Below are 17335 nucleotides of genomic sequence, written 5' to 3' on the forward strand. Positions count from 1 at the left end.
TTGCCCGCCCCTGCAGAAGAGTGGTCCTGAAGCGACTCTGTAGGAAGTCTGAGCGTGTAGAGTGTCGCTTTGTCCGCTAAAATTGATCACGTCCGTTGGAATGCACAATGGACATGAATGGATGCAGGTGAACAGACAGGATGCTTACGTACGTGCCACTTGTCAGAGTCGTATTTAGACGGATGAACACGCCCGACACTATTACAGAGCCTCTACCAGCTTGAACAGTCCCCTGCTGATACGCTGGCTCCATGGATCCATGAGGTTGTTCCATATCCGTACATGTCCATTCGCTCGATACAAATTGAAACGAGACTCGTCCGACCAGGAAACATGTTTTCAGTCATCAACAGTCCAATATCGGAGTTGACGGGCCCAAGCGAGACGTAAAGCTTTGCGTCGTGCAGTCATCAAAGGTACACGAGTGGGCCTTTGGCTCCGTAAGCCCATATCGATGAAGTCTCGTTGAATGCTTCACACGCTGACACATGTTGATGGTCCAGTTTTGAAATCTGCAGCAATCTGCGGAAGGATTGTTCTTCTGTCACGTTGGAAGATTTTCTTCAGACGCTGTTGGTCCCGTTCCTGCAGGATCTTTTTGCGGCTGCAGCAATGTCGGAGATTTGTTTTACGGGACTGCTGATATTCACGGCACACTCGTGAAATGGCCGTATGGGAAAATCCCCACTGCATCGCTGCCTCGGTCTGTCCCATCGCTCGTGCGCCGAATATAACACCACGTGCAAACTCACTAAGTTTTCGAGAACCTGCTATTGTAGCAGCAGTAACCTATCTAACAACTGCGCTGGACACTTGTTGTTTTGCATAGGTGTTGCCGACCACAGCGCCGTATTCTGCCTGTTTACATATCTCTGTATTTTAATACGCATGCCAATGCCAGTTTCTTTCACGCTTCAGTGTATGTTTCATGGAACTCATGACACTTGCCTGCATTAGAACAACTGATTAATTTGCTACCGGTTTCGGTCAACGACCATCATCTGGCACCTGAATGCATGTTAAAAGAAAACTTCGCTGTATATAACGTCATATGGACACAAAAATATAAAACCTAAGTTATGAAAAACTGTCGTGCGAGTCACGTGTCAAACACGTTGAAACACAAAATCGCATCGGACCTGAAATTCATGAATACTAATACACGAGAACAGTTATTTTCCCACATCAGCAACGTTCATCGTACACACGCGACAGGAAATTGGACATATGTTGTCTGGACTTGGTATTAGTAGATAAAAACTTAACCACCAGTTACAATATTTTGTTACACTTTTTTTTGGAACGGCGTGTCGCAGGGTCCTGTGGCGGTTAAGTTCCTCGGACTTCTAGTCTATGCACTTTAAGCTTATGTTTTAATCCTTTTTCGCTTCTTTTCTTTAGTTAGTCTACCAACTTCATGTTATTTAATTAGTTCCCTAAGCTTCTTCTTGCGTATGTTATTATTTTTGTCTAAGATGACCACAAGACCGTTCCAAAATCATTTACCGTAACTTACGCATTTTCTTTTAACAATTTTAAATTTAACTTTATTCGTGTTTTTACCATTTATCACTGTAATAACTTATATATTTGGCAAGTCCATTATAGATTTCACCTATTGTATTGTTCGCTTATTACAACTGTACAATTTTTATAATCGACGAATATCTGAAGGGCTTATTTCAATAGGTGGTACAAGTCCATTACCTCCACTTTTCTTTCTATAATGCTTCTGAAATTAATGGCCCATACAAACAGAAAGAAAGGTTCATCTCTAGCAAGAAGCCATATGCTTGAATATTTCTGGTACCTCAACCGCAGATTTTTCAGCACTCATTTAACTTTAGGACTCTGTATCTCAGAATGAGCAAAAATGGACTTTTACCACTATTGAAATAAGCCCTTCATCTGTCCACTTACAGTAGCGACATGAAATGAGCTCACGACACAAACAAACTATGTTGCAAATGTTTTTTTTTTATTTTTTCAGTCTTTGATCACAATATCAATTCTTTAGACGGTGACCGGTTTCAGTCCGTAATGACCATCCTCGGATCTACACTCCTGGAAATGGAAAAAAGAACACATTGACACCGGTGTGTCAGACCCACCATACTTGCTCCGGACACTGCGAGAGGGCTGTACAAGCAACGATCACACGCACGGCACAGCGGACACACCAGGAACCGCGGTGTTGGCCGTCGAATGGCGCTAGCTGCGCAGCATTTGTGCACTGCCGCCGTCAGTGTCAGCCAGTTTGCCGTGGCATACGGAGCTCCATCGCAGTCTTTAACACTGGTAGCATGCCGCGACAGCGTGGACGTGAACCGTATGTGCAGTTGACGGACTTTGAGCGAGGGCGTATAGTGGGCATGCGGGAGGCCGGGTGGACGTACCGCCGAATTGCTCAACACGTGGGGCGTGAGGTCTCCACAGTACATCGATGTTGTCGCCAGTGGTCGGCGGAAGGTGCACGTGCTCGTCGACCTGGGACCGGACCGCAGCGACGCACGGATGCACGCCAAGACCGTAGGATCCTACGCACCGCCACTTCCCAGCAAATTAGGGACACTGTTGCTCCTGGGGTATCGGCGAGGACCATTCGCAACCGTCTCCATGAAGCTGGGCTACGGTCCCGCACACCGTTAGGCCGTCTTCCGCTCACGCCCCAACATCGTGCAGCCCGCCTCCAGTGGTGTCGCGACAGGCGTGAATGGAGGGACGAATGGGGACGTGTCGTCTTCTGCGATGAGAGTCGCTTCTGCCTTGGTGCCAATGATGGTCGTATGCGTGTTTGGCGCCGTGCAGGTGAGCGCCACAATCAGGACTGCATACGGCCGAGGCACACAGGCCCAACACCCGGCATCATGGTGTGGGGAGCGATCTCCTACACTGGCCGTACACCACTGGTGATCGTCGAGGGGACACTGAATAGTGCACGGTACATCCAAACCGTCATCGAACCCATCGTTCTACCATTCCTAGACCGGCAAGGGAACTTGCTGTTCCAACAGGACAATGCACGTCCGCATGTATCCCGTGCCACCCAACGTGCTCTAGAAGGTGTAAGTCAACTACCCTGGCCAGCAAGATCTCCGGATCTGTCCCCCATTGAGCATGTTTGGGACTGGATGAAGCGTCGTCTCACGCGGTCTGCACGTCCAGCACGAACGCTGGTCCAACTGAGGCGCCAGGTGGAAATGGCATGGCAAGCCGTTCCACAGGACTACATCCAGCATCTCTACGATCGTCTCCATGGGAGAATAGCAGCCTGCATTGCTGCGAAAGGTGGATATACACTGTACTAGTGCCGACATTGTGCATGCTCTGTTGCCTGTGTCTATGTGCCTGTGGTTCTGTCAGTGTGATCATGTGATGTATCTGACCCCAGGAATGTGTCAATAAAGTTTCCCCTTCCTGGGACAATGAATTCACGGTGTTCTTATTTCAATTTCCAGGAATGTATTTGGCAAGTCCATTATAGATTTCACCTATTGTATTGTTCGCTTATTACAACTGTACAATTTTTATAATATTAATATCTGAAGGGCTTATTTCAATAGTGCTACAAGTCCATTGCCTCCACTTTTCTTTCTATAATGCTTCTGAAATTAATGGCCCATACAAACAGAAAGAAAGGTTCATCTCTAGCAAGAAGCCATATGCTTGAATATTTCTGGTATCTCAACTGCAGATTTTTCAGCACTCATTTAACTTTAGGACTCTGTATCTCAGAATGAGCAAAAATGGACTTTTACCACTATCGAAATAAGCCCTTCATCTGTCCACTTACAGTAGCGACATGAAATGAGCTCACGACTCAAACATACTATGTCGTAAATTTTTTTTTAATTTTTTCGGTCTTTGATCACAATATCAATTCTTTAGACGATGACCGGTTTCAGTCCGTAATGACCATCCTCAGATCTATTTTTAACCCCATGTCCTAAAGTGATAAGGCCCTGGACATGGTGTAAAAAAGATCTGAGGATGGTCACTACGGACTGAAACCGGTCATCGTCTAAAGAACTGATATTGTCATCAAAGACTGGAAAAATAAAAAACCATTTGGCAGTACTGGATCACTGTTTGTATACGCGACCAAGTCGCAGTTGGTGATACTATGCTTGCGCCCGCTATACTGCAGTTTGTTATGTCCAGTAGCGATAGAGACGGTATGACACAGCCAGAACTGTAGCCTAGTTCACATCGCCGGCCGGAGTGGCCGAGCGGTTCTAGGCGCTACAGTCTGGAACCGCGCGACCGCTACGGTCGCAGGTTCGAATCCTGCCTCGGGCATGGATGTATGTGATGTCCTTAGCTTGGTTAAGTTTAATTACTTCTAAGTTCTAGGGGACTGATGACCTCAGAAGTTAAGTCCCATAGTGCTCAGAGCCATTTGAACCATTTGAACCTAGTTCACATCACATTTTAAATATGTTCGACGATGCTGGTCTTATTTTGTATATATTTTGTGATGACGTCATTATGGCTTTATTAGTTTAGGACAAGTTATAGAACATGGATGCCGCGTCGTATGTTAAGCTCATGTTTTCTTATCCATGAAAGTAACAATTTTTCTTTATGGCATATTTTATTGTTCTAAGACGTAACCTGTTCACGAGTTGTATTCCATTTCCCATAATTTTCTGCAGACCTGAAGATCGTAATTGGTGACTGAAGCTGGTCTGATGACGAAAAGTTTTGTGGTAACTGGCGGGAATAAAAGAAACTCGTCCTTCACTTCCTGCATCACAGTCTTATCCGCGACTGCGTCGCAACTTGTGAAATTTTGCTTTGTTGGAAAGACATTGTGCACTCACTGTACTCACTGTTCATGCTTCTAGTCTCGCCGAGTTACTGGCCAGCCCAGTTCCAGGGGCATGCCCTCTGGGGTTATCTCAGTGGGCCAGGCCAACATCCATCAGGTTTATAGAGCACTGGCACACCTGTAACGCTGCAGGTAGCATAAGTTTTCGTAGATTAAGTAGAATTAGGAACCACATAGCGGTAAGATCATAACTAACATTTACCTGTAGTGTAGAATAAATAGCTGCATATTTGTGTATGAAAATAGGACCCACTAATGTAATCTGGCAGTGGGTTAATATGTATAATGTAATGAGTTGAATAAAGAATTAAAGAAAAAAAAAGTAATGCGTCTCAGATTAAAGTAACAACGAGAGCACAAGAGTGACGATTCAGTTTGAAATATTTTGAAATATTTAAATACATAACGCTTCTTCCAAAATTAATGAGAAAACATGTTGTTATTAAAGCAGTAATAGGGCATCACACGAGTAGTTTCAGGGGTAAGACAAGGCTGCAACCTGTCTCCACTGTTGTTAATATTATTTATGGATCATATGTTGAAAACAATAGACTGGCTGGGTGAGATTAAGATATGTGAACACAAAATAAGCAGTCTCGCATATGCGGATGACTTAGTTGTGATGGCAGATTCGATTGAAAGTTTGCAAAGTAATATTTCAGAGCTAGATCAGAAATGTAAGGACTATGGTATGAAGATTAGCATCTCCAAAACGAAAGTAATGTCAGTGGGAAAGAAATATAAACGGATTGAGTGCCAAATAGGAGGAACAAAGTTAGAACAGGTGGACGGTTTCAAGTACTTAGGATGCATATTCTCACAGGATGGCAACATAGTGAAAGAACTGGAAGCGAGGTGTAGCAAAGCTAATGCGGTGGGCGCTCAGCTACGATCTACTCTCTTCTGCAAGAAGGAAGTCAATACCAAGACTAAGTTATCTGTGCACCGTTCAATCTTTCGACCAACTTTGTTGTATGGGAGCGAAAGCTGGATGGAGTCAGGTTACCTTATCAACAAGGTTGAGGTTACGGATATGAAAGTAGCTAGGATGATTGCAGGTACTAGTAGATGGGAACAATGGCAGGAGGGTGTCCACAATGAGGAAATGAAAGAAAGACTGGGAATGAACTCTATAGATGTAGCAGTCAGGGCGAACAGGCTTAGATGGTGGGGTCATGTTACACGCATGGGAGAAGCAAGGTTACCCAAGAGACTCATGGATTCAGCAGTAGAGGGTAGGAGGAGTCGGAGCAGACCGAGGAGAAGGTACCTGGATTCGGTTACGAATGATTTTGAAGTAATAGGTTTAACATCAGAAGAGGCACCAATGTTAGCACTGAATAGGGGATCATGGAGGAACTGTATAAGGGGGGCTATGATCCAGACTGAACGCTGAAAGGCATAATCAGTCTTAAATGATGATGATGATGATGATGATGATGACTTTCTGTGTATGGCTTCATAAATTTGAATTAAATCTTGAATTTTACATATCCTGCAGAATGGAAGGGAGTAATCATCCCTGGCTGGGATGGCTAACATAAAATCAGAGGGTGTTATGGTCTGGTACAGAGTGGAGAAACCATCCCCTTCTTTGTCTCCCCCCCTCCCACCTCCATGCAGAAAATCGCACATTGCTTTTCACTCTCTAGCGGCATCTGTCCTTCTTTGAAACGCGTACACCACTCAGATAGTCGCGCAAGACTTAAACAATTACTGCAGGAAGCCTCCTTCATGGGTCTCCGTAGCCGTTTTAACTATTACAACGTAAATTCGAAACACCGTTCGTTGCTCTACTACAGTCTGTGACACAACAGCTTTGACACACTAAGGCCGCACGTCCTCCGCTTCAAGCTGCCCGCTCCCAAGTGACTAGTCAGTTACGTGTGTTGTTTACAGCTGTTAGTTCCAGCTGCCTCCGGAAAGGAAAGGAAATTTATGGTGAGGTTTTATGGGACCAAACTGATGAGGTCATTGGTCCCTAAGTCTACACACTACTTAAACTAACTTACGCTATGGACAATACACACATCCACGCCCGAGGGAGGACACGGGCTGCCTCCGTAGTTACCATCCCGACGTCGTTTAACACGCCAGGTATAAAATGTCTCGGAACTTTTTTGCATGAACGCTGTATGTTTACACGTAAAACATGGAAAATGTTTCTGAATTGCTTAACATTCCGATAGTGACGGCCGTGCAGGTTGACACATAAGATTTATATTTGATGTTTTTCATTTTCTTATCTTTTATTCTTTCACTCGGAGTGTGACTGCCCAGCGTATGTACAGTCGTGGACAAAAAGAGCGAGACCCCTCGCCTTTTCGTTATGCAGATCCGCACAGCTTTAAAGTCTGCTACACAGTATAACAGGCAAGGCGACGAAGTGCTCCCAACATTCTATGTACAGGCGTGAAATTGACGAACTATCCAAACTTTGTCAGACTGTTTTCAATCGTATGTAAGACTATACGAGGGTTGGAACTTAGATAGTGGCAACTACACTACAGGCCATTAAAATTGCTACACCACGAAGATGACGTGCTACAGACGCGAAATTTAGCCGACCGGCAGAAGATGCTGTGATATGCAAATGATTAGCTTCTCAGAGCATTCACACGAGTATGGCGCCGGTGGCGACACCTACAGCGTGCTGACATGGGGAAAGTTTGCTACCGATTTCTCATACACAAACAGCAGTTGACCGGCGTTGCCTGGTGAAACGTTGTTGTGATGCCTTGTATAAGGAGGAGAAATGCGTACCATCATGTTACCGACTTTGATAAATGTCAGATTGTAGCCTATCGCGATTGCGGTTTACCGTATCGCGACATTGCTGCTCGCGTTGGTCGGGATCCAATGACTGTTAGCAGAATATGGAATCGGTGGGTTCAGGAGGGTAATACGGAACGCCGTGCTGGATCCTAACGCCGTCGTATTACTAGCAGTCGAGATGACAGGCATCTTATCCGCATGGCTGTAACTGATCGAGCAGCCACGTCTCGATTCCCGAGTCAACACATGGGGACGTTTGGAAGACAGCACCCATCTGCACGAACAGTTTGACGACGTTTGCAGCAGCACGGACTATCAGTTCGGAGACCGTGGCTGCGGTTACCCTTCACGTTGCATCACATACAGCAGCGCCTGCGTTGGTGTACACAACGACGAACCTGGTTCACGAACGGCAAAACGTCATTTTTTCGGATGAATACAGGTTCTGTTTACAGCATCATGATGGTCGCATCCGTGTTTGGCGACATCGCGGTGAACGCACATTGGAAGCGCGTATTCGTCATCGCCATACTGGCGTATCACCCTGCGTGATGGTATGGGGTGCCATTGGTTACATGTCTCGGTCAACTCTTGTTCGCATTGACGGCACTTTGAATAGAAGACGTTATATTTCAGATGTGTTACGACCCGTGGTTCTACCCTTCATTCGATCCCTGCGAAACCCTACATTTCAGCAGGATAATGCACAAGCGCGTGTTGCAGGTCCTGTAGGGGCCTTTCTGGATACAGAAAATGTTCGACTGCTGCCCTGGCCTGCACATTCTCCAGATCTCTCACCAATTGAAAACGTCTGTTCAATGGTGGCCGAGCAACTGTCTGGTCACAATACGACAGTCACTACTCTTGATAAACTGCGGTATCGTGTTGAAGCTGCACGGGCAGCTGTACCTGTACACGCCATCCAAGCTCTGTTTGACTCAATGGCCAGGCGTATCAAGGCCGTTATTCCGGCCAGAGGTGGTTGTTCTGGGTACTGATTTCTCAGAATCCATGCACTCAAATTGCGTGAAAATGTAATCACATGTCAGTTCTAGTATAATATATTTGTCCAATGAATACCCGTTTATCATCTGCATTTCTTCTTGGTGTAGCAATTTTAATGGCCAGTAGTGTATTTATTCACAACCGATACAAAAGGGTTACATGTTTTCACCTGTTACTGTCCTTCAATGTAGTGACCAGCGTAGTGTAGAACCTGTTGCCGTTACTAGCTAATAACAGTATTTTGTTATTCCGATTAACATCCCGAATGATTGTCACATAAGCGGTGACATAAAGGTAGAAAATTCATGTTTTTGAGTCTAGAAAGCTCTATGCAACAGAAACTGCAGATCTTTTGCCATTTTCATTGCGAAATTGCCGGTTTATTGATGTCTGGGGTAATAATAGAGGGCTGTTTGCCTGGGTTGTCTGCTAGCATAGTGAAAGGTATTTAGTACTGCAAGGGAGGTCTGGTTTGTTTTCGGTTATAATCTCGATTGAGGCAAATAGAGTATCAGTAAAGCAATTTTAAGAAATTCTCGCGCCCCCAATACGTTTTATTGCTACATTTATTGTGACCTGGCGCCCTGTTGATATCAATATGAGACTCCTGTAGAATTTCGATCTTGTTGCTGCCTTCCTTTTTTTGATTCTGTCAATAACTGAATTGACTTACGTGTGGCACTGAATGATTTTTATCTGAATTTCGTTATGAATCTTCACGCATTACTAAATTTGCACGCTCTCATGGTAGGTCAGCAACGGTAATCCACTATGACTGGTCTGAAAGTTGACACAAACTGTTTCGCGGCCGAATGCGCATAATATTTCACTAATTCGTAACGATCTGGGGTACTTTGTCTTACTAGAACAGTTGTGTTATCTCGATAAGCTGAAATTCAATTTTATTAGTACAGTTCATACCAATTGGCGTTCCTTCTTTCATTTATATCTTATATTTACGCGTTGTGTTTAACACACTAATCAGCATTAAAATAGTCTTACACATGATTGAAAACAGTCTGACAAAGTTCGGATAGTTTGTCAATTTCACGCCTGTGCATAGTATGTTGGTAGCACTTCGTCGCCTTGCCTGTTATGCTGTGTAGCGGACTTTAAAGCTGTGCGGATCAGCATAACGAAAAGGCGAAGTGTCTCGCTCGTTTTGTCCACCACGACTGTACAGTAAAGTGCCTGACCTAACATGCAGCTGTTTAAGGATGGACAAAAGAATAGCGAAGACCGCTAACAAACGACCATAGTGAAGCAATCATTACAGAGTTCTGTACCTCAATCGGTGGAAGCGGAACCTTCATAGGAGCACTTAGCTGTCCGTCTCTTTGTCCGATTGTTAAGATACCTTTTTCTCAGGAATGGGTTGATGTACCAAGTTGAAATTTATGTTACATACAGTCAGTCAGCAGTAGCCGGCCGAAACAGACGCAGCATCAGGAAAGCAAACGATTTTGTGCCATTTTACGAGTTCCTAACCAGTGTACATTGGTAGTTTAGTTTCTCGAATTTCTACGTGTTAATGAAAAACTTAATAGACACAGTCCTCCCGCTTTCGTTTATAGCGGAAAGTAAATCAATTTCGTGACTTCTTACAAGTTCCTAATCAGTTCCTTTGGTAGTTAAGTTCTTGAGTTTTCCTTGGTGTCTACGTGTAGTGTTCAGTAGCGTGTGTCGATTGTCCTTTGTTTGTCTGTGTAGTGTAGTTTTCCACGGTCTTTGGTATGAATAGGGATTGTGATTGCTGTGTTGCGGATGCAAGCCGAGTTGGTGACACTTCATTCTCAGCTCCAGGCTGTGATGGCTTCGGTTACACAGCTTGAAGCTGCAGTGGATGATGGGCATCGTTGTTGTGGGCCGGTCGTGAGGATCCAATGGACGTCCAGCACGTCTGAGAACTCCAATCGGTCTGCGCGAGTGGCCAGCAAGCTGAAAAGTACAAGGAAAACTCGAGTGTAGTTTCAAACACGTACCTGACTCATACATTTATAGTTTGGTGGTGACTTCAATTTACCCTCGATATGTCTGCAAAAATACATTATTAAATCCGGAAGCAGGCATAAAACATGGTCCAAAATTATGATAAACGCATTCTCTGACAATTATTTCGAGTTGTTAATTCATGAGAACTCCCGAATAGTAAACGGTTCTGAAAACATGCTTGACCTCTTAGCAAACAAATAATCCTGAGCTAATCACGAGCATCAAAACGGATACAGGGATTAGTGAACACAGGGCTGTCGTAGCGACACTGAATATTGTAACTCCAAAATACTCCAAAAATAAACGAAGTATGTACCTATTCAAAAAAGGAAATAAAATTTCACTTCACTCCTTCCTGAGAGACAATCTCCACGGCTTCCAATTTAACAATGTACAGGTAATTGTAGACCAGATATGACTTGAATTCAAAGAAGTTGGGAGATTTATACCAAATAAATTAACACATGAGGAGCTGACGCCAAATTTAAAAAACCCAAAATCTCCAAGATTGGCAATCATTTACAGAATGACAGACTCCCACCACAAATTCCTCTTCTATGCTAACCTCTTCATGTTACAGTAGCACTTGCAACCTACGTCCTCAATTACTTGCTGGATGTATCCCAATCTCTGTCTTCCTCTACAGATTTTGACCCCTACAGCTCCTTCTAGTACCATGCAAGTCATCCCCTCATGTCACTTCTAGACCAACAATCCTGATGTTAAATTTCTCGCTGTTCTCGTTTCTGCTACTTCTCACTACCAGAAAAAACTCGAAATTTTATGAAATTCTTATTCAGCAGGTCCATCAAGAGACGAATTTTGAAAAGTTTGTCACTTTCGTCAGCTGGGATTCTATACAGATGTGTGTTATCACTGAAGATGCCGCTTGGTTTACAGATATCTGATATGGTTTATATATTGTCGTATGCAACTTATATCAAGACATATACTCTTCGTTCCAATATCAGTGTTCTTGAGGGAGAGCAGTATAGCTTAAAACTTTTTATGGATTCATTGAATAACTCATGAAATACTCTGTGTAGCATGTCTGATCTTTTCGCTCGAAATCAAGATTCAGTACTTGTTCATCAAAAAATTCTGCAAAGCACTTAACTGTAGATTTTCTTTTGACGCTGCTACCAAATTGCATTTACGCTGTTCCATTCCTCACAGATCGGTGTAGGTTGTACTGTAAGTTGCATTGTATGTCGTCCAATTGAAGGGAATATTAGCTTTCGTTTCCTTCTTGCAGTTTTTACTGCATTTTGCTCGTCCTCCCTTTCTTCATTAACATGAACTTAGAAGGTACCTAGCACATCAGTTGGAAGGGTATCTTCCAACGCATTTTTATGAATATCATAACAGTCAGACGTGTCATATCGGCGATCTGGAGAGAGCTCAGTCATGTCCGTGGTCTCGTTCACTTCACATTCATCATCAGAAGAAGCCATGAAATTGGGATCATGTAGAATTTATTCAATTTCCCTTATATGAAGCGCTTTATAGTGGCACATTGTGGCTGGGGAGAAAAGAAAATGACCCTCAAATTGGGATCGAAATTCAGAGAACCCTCACGGGAAAATAAAATAGGCCTTGGAAATAAAGCAGCGATGAACATCTTTTAAAACCATTACAGAATATGCCAGTACACAGCTGCCGGAAGCTTTTTACGTAACCAAGTAACTGTGCTGTTTTGAAAATGTTCAACTCTTGTAACTCTGAGAAACTTTACTTATTCACACAAATAACCCTCTACAGGTCACTCGTTTAAGAACAGCTGACTAGCAATCAACGCTCAAGCTTGACAAAAGTTCAGATAACATGGCAAGATAGTAAAAATACTACAAAAATAATTACAAATATTAAATTCCTGCTGTAACAGCGAAGGTCCAGATGGGAATCATGGCAGTTAATGGATTAATATCTTCCCTTCCGTGTGCCACACTACACAGTTTAGAATTTGTACACTGTTTAATGCGTTGGTACATTGAGCCTTGAGCATTTTAGAAGTCTTAAGTATTTATAAGGAAATGTTTAGCGCTCGTTTACATTTCTCAAACATTTTCAATACTACACTCCTGGAAATGGAAAAAAGAACACATTGACACCGGTGTGTCAGACCCACCATACTTGCTCCGGACACTACGAGAGGGCTGTACAAGCAATGATCACACGCACGGCACAGCGGACACACCAGGAACCGCAGTGTTGGCCGTCGAATGGCGCTAGCTGCGGAGCATTTGTGCACCGCCGCCGTCAGTGTCAGCCAGTTTGCCGTGGCATACGGAGCTCCATCGCAGTCTTTAACACTGGTAGCATGCCGCGACAGCGTGGACGTGAACCGTATGTGCAGTTGACGGACTTTGAGCGAGGGCATATAGTGGGCATGCGGGAGGCCGGGTGGACGTACCGCCGAACTGCTCAACACGTGGGGCGTGAGGTCTCCACAGTACATCGATGTTGTCGCCAGTGGTCGGCGGAAGGTGCACGTGCCCGTCGACCTGGGACCGGACCGCAGCGACGCACGGATGCACGCCAAGACCGTAGGATCCTACGCACCGCCACTTCCCAGCAAATTAGGGACACTGTTGCTCCTGGGGTATCGGCGAGGACCATTCGCAACCGTCTCCATGAAGCTGGGCTACGGTCCCGCACACCGTTAGGCCGTCTTCCGCTCACGCCCCAACATCGTGCAGCCCGCCTCCAGTGGTGTCGCGACAGGCGTGAATGGAGGGACGAATGGGGACGTGTCGTCTTCTGCGATGAGAGTCGCTTCTGCCTTGGTGCCAATGATGGTCGTATGCGTGTTTGGCGCCGTGCAGGTGAGCGCCACAATCAGGACTGCATACGGCCGAGGCACACAGGCCCAACACCCGGCATCATGGTGTGGGGAGCGATCTCCTACACTGGCCGTACACCACTGGTGATCGTCGAGGGGACACTGAATAGTGCACGGTACATCCAAACCGTCATCGAACCCATTGTTCTACCATTCCTAGACCGGCAAGGGAACTTGCTGTTCCAACAGGACAATGCACGTCCGCATGTATCCCGTGCCACCCAACGTGCTCTAGAAGGTGTAAGTCAACTACCCTGGCCAGCAAGATCGGATCTGTCCCCCATTGAGCATGTTTGGGACTGGATGAAGCGTCGTCTCACGCGGTCTGCACGTCCAGCACGAACGCTGGTCCAACTGAGGCGCCAGGTGGAAATGGCATGGCAAGCCGTTCCACAGGACTACATCCAGCATCTCTACGATCGTCTCCATGGGAGAATAGCAGCCTGCATTGCTGCGAAAGGTGGATATACACTGTACTAGTGCCGACATTGTGCATGCTCTGTTGCCTGTGTCTATGTGCCTGTGGTTGTGTCAGTGTGATTATGTGATGTATCTGACCCCAGGAATGTGTCAATAAAGTTTCCCCTTCCTGGGACAATGAATTCACGGTGTTCTTATTTCAATTTCAGGAGTGTAGTACTTTAAAGTTGTTTCTCTTCCTTTGAGCATGTACTAATCCGCTCTGGCATTGATGACAAAACAGAAACGAGACCCCTGCCAGGATGTGCTGCTGCATCACCGACTGGCGGTTGACTACGCTCGTCATTGCAGTCCTCAGTTTGGTGAGTTTCAAAGCAACCATATATAATTACTTTGGAATACATCGTGGGAGCAGACAGTGATCAATGTTATTACTAATACTTACTATCAGTCTTGATCACAAATTTATTTATTCTGGTAACCGGTTCAGACCACGCCTGTGGTCATCTTCAAACCTACAAGTCTTAGTGACCAATAATGCATGTCACCTGCTTCAGTGTTTGTCGCAGGTACCTGTTAATTCCGTACCTTGCACTGTCATTGTTTTGTTCTTAGTCTTCTAGTACTATTTTTTATACTTTAATTATATTTTTGTTTATAAGACTGGCTTGTAAAATAAAACATAGCAATGCTGTTTAGTATTGTCTCATGTAAAATTTGCAATATATATAGGTGCGTCACAAGCAGTATTTTTATGCACAAGTACTGTGCCTTCTCGATTACCTTCTTTCTCAGTTTTTATTTGCAAGAACTAATTATTATCTCTCTAACAATATAAACAAATGGATGTATCTGGTTACACCCTGAAATTCTATCTGTGCAGCATATACTACAACACGTCGGTCAACGATTTTTGCAGCCTCATTAATGGAAAGCGACATCTGTCGTTTCCATAACAACATGCTTCCGTTCATGGTACATCGTCTGACGTGACAGTGTTTGCCTATCGATATTACAACAACCTTGTCGTAGAGTAGCCTGCTGCCATATCTCTGGAATGGCGTCTATACTTACCATGGCAACTAGTAGCTTCTAAATGGTTCTCCAACAGGCCCAGACAGGTAAACCCATGTACTGTCGAAACGATTTTTATTTCACTCATATGTTTAATATTTTTAGATATTTTATCTGACAGTAGCTGTTGAATCACTTAAGTTCCATGTATTTTTCATTCTTGTCATTGTTCTTTCATTACGAAATTTTACGTTATTATTTGACGTTTAACGCATTGGTTAGCGATGACATCAGTCTATCAAAAGTGGGCGGAGCCTCTAGTATATAAGTAAGACGTGCACGGGTCTATCTAGCAGCGATTTACCACCAGAAGGAGGCTTCTGCTCGTACAGCATTTTGGTAATTCATCGTCTTATAACTTTGCAGTTTTATATAATTTTCTTTAATGTACCGGGTGACCAAAAAGTCAGTATAAATTTCAAAACTGAATAAATCACGGAATAATGTAGATAGAGAAGTACAAATTGACACAAATGCTTCGAATGATATGGGGTTTTATTAGAACCAAAAAATACAAAAGTTCAAAAAATGTCCGACAGATAGCGCTTCATCTGATCAGAATAGCAATAATTAGCATAACAAAGATGATGTTCTTTGCAGGAAGTGCTCAATATGTCCACCATCATTCCTCAACAATAGCTGTAGTCGAGGAATAATGTTATGAACAGCATTGTAAAGCATGTCCGGAGTTATGGTGAGGCATTGGCGTCGGATGTTGTCTTTCAGCATCCCTAGAGATGTCGGTCGATCACGATACACTTGCGACTTCAGGTAACCCCAAAGCCAATAATCGCACGGACTAAGGTCTGGGGACCTGGGAAACCAAGCATGACGAAAGTGGCGGCTGAGCACACGATCATCACCGAACGACGCGCGCAAGAGATCTTTCACGCGTCTAGAAATATGGGATGGTTCTAGTAAAACCCCATGTCATTCCAAGCATATGTGTCAATTTTTACCTCTATATCTACATTATTCCGTGGTTTATTAAGTTTTCAAATTTATACTGACTTTTTGATCACTTGGTAGTAGCCCTCTGATCAGGCATTGTATTTGACTTGTAGGTCTGAAGATGACCTCAGGCGTGGTCGAAACCGGTTACCAGAATAAATAAATTTGTGTGTCAAGATTGATGTTAATAGTAACTATTAACCATGTATAAAATATAAGAGGCAACAAAACGAAACAAAGAGGATGTTAATAAAGAGGTTGGACCAAAATACGGAAACACCGCAATAAATAGTTGGCTGAATATAAATGCAGGTGACAGCCTGCACTCTGCGCTGTTTTGATTGACCACGAACCGCGTCTCAGCTATACTGATAAACCTAAACATTTTGACCACTCTCCACCTCGACGTTGGACGCCGCCTGGTGCAGTTGCGGCCACGCGGTAAAGAAAGTATATAAGAGCAGACAGGGGATCACCCTAACGAAGATATGGGCTGAAAATGGGGAAATCCAATGAGATAAGTGACTGAAAAAGGGCAGATTATTATTACGCAAAGCCTGTGAACGAGCATGTCGAAAACGGCGAGGCTGGTCGAATGTTCACGTGCTACTGTCGTGAGCGTCTACGGAAAGAGGTAGGACGGTGGAACTACCTGTAGGCGCGAAATGGTTGGACGTCCACGACTCTTCACAGAAAATGGGTTCGGAGGCTTGTCTGCTCTGTAAAGTAGGTGATATGTGACGTCTCAGCCGAAAGAGGACAATGCTGGTGCGAGCACAAGTGTTTCGGAACATACCGTTCATCGTTCATTGTTGAAGATGGAGCTCCGCAGTAGACCACCCCTACGTCTTCACTTGTTGACCCAACGACGGCGTCAGTTACGATTGCAGTGGGCACGGGGCCATCGGAATTCGACCGTCGATCAATGGAAAATGTTAACTCTTCGGTTGGATCACATTTTTGCTAGTCTAGTTTGTTGGTCGTCTCCACAAATGCCGTCACGAACGGCGGCTCGAAACGTGTAGCGTGCCACGGAGGCAGGCTGGTGGGAACAGTATTATGCGATGGGAGACATTCTGTGCTTGCTTGGGACCTGCGGTAGTAATCGAAGACACGGTCACACTTGCCCCCTACATCAGTCCATGCTTGATGTCTTCCTCAATGGCGACGACAACTTTCAGCAGTATAATGTCGTGTCGTGACATAGGTGGGAAAGGAAAAAAGGGGTTGCTGGTCAGTCTGCGCTCCCGAGCGGTACAGAACAGAAGGCAGAAGGACAATTCACGTTGAAGGCATTTGATTTTTTTCTTCTATCTGAGCCGACACTGGCACAGGCATTTTCTAGAAATGCAGGTGGTGACACTGGGTAGGGAACTCGTTGTGGAGACTACATCTACATCTACATTTATACTCCGCAAGCCACCCAACGGTGTGTGGCGGAGGGC

The sequence above is a fragment of the Schistocerca cancellata genome, chromosome 10 (genome assembly GCF_023864275.1).
Source record: "Schistocerca cancellata isolate TAMUIC-IGC-003103 chromosome 10, iqSchCanc2.1, whole genome shotgun sequence".
Taxonomy (NCBI): Eukaryota; Metazoa; Arthropoda; class Insecta; order Orthoptera; family Acrididae; genus Schistocerca; species Schistocerca cancellata.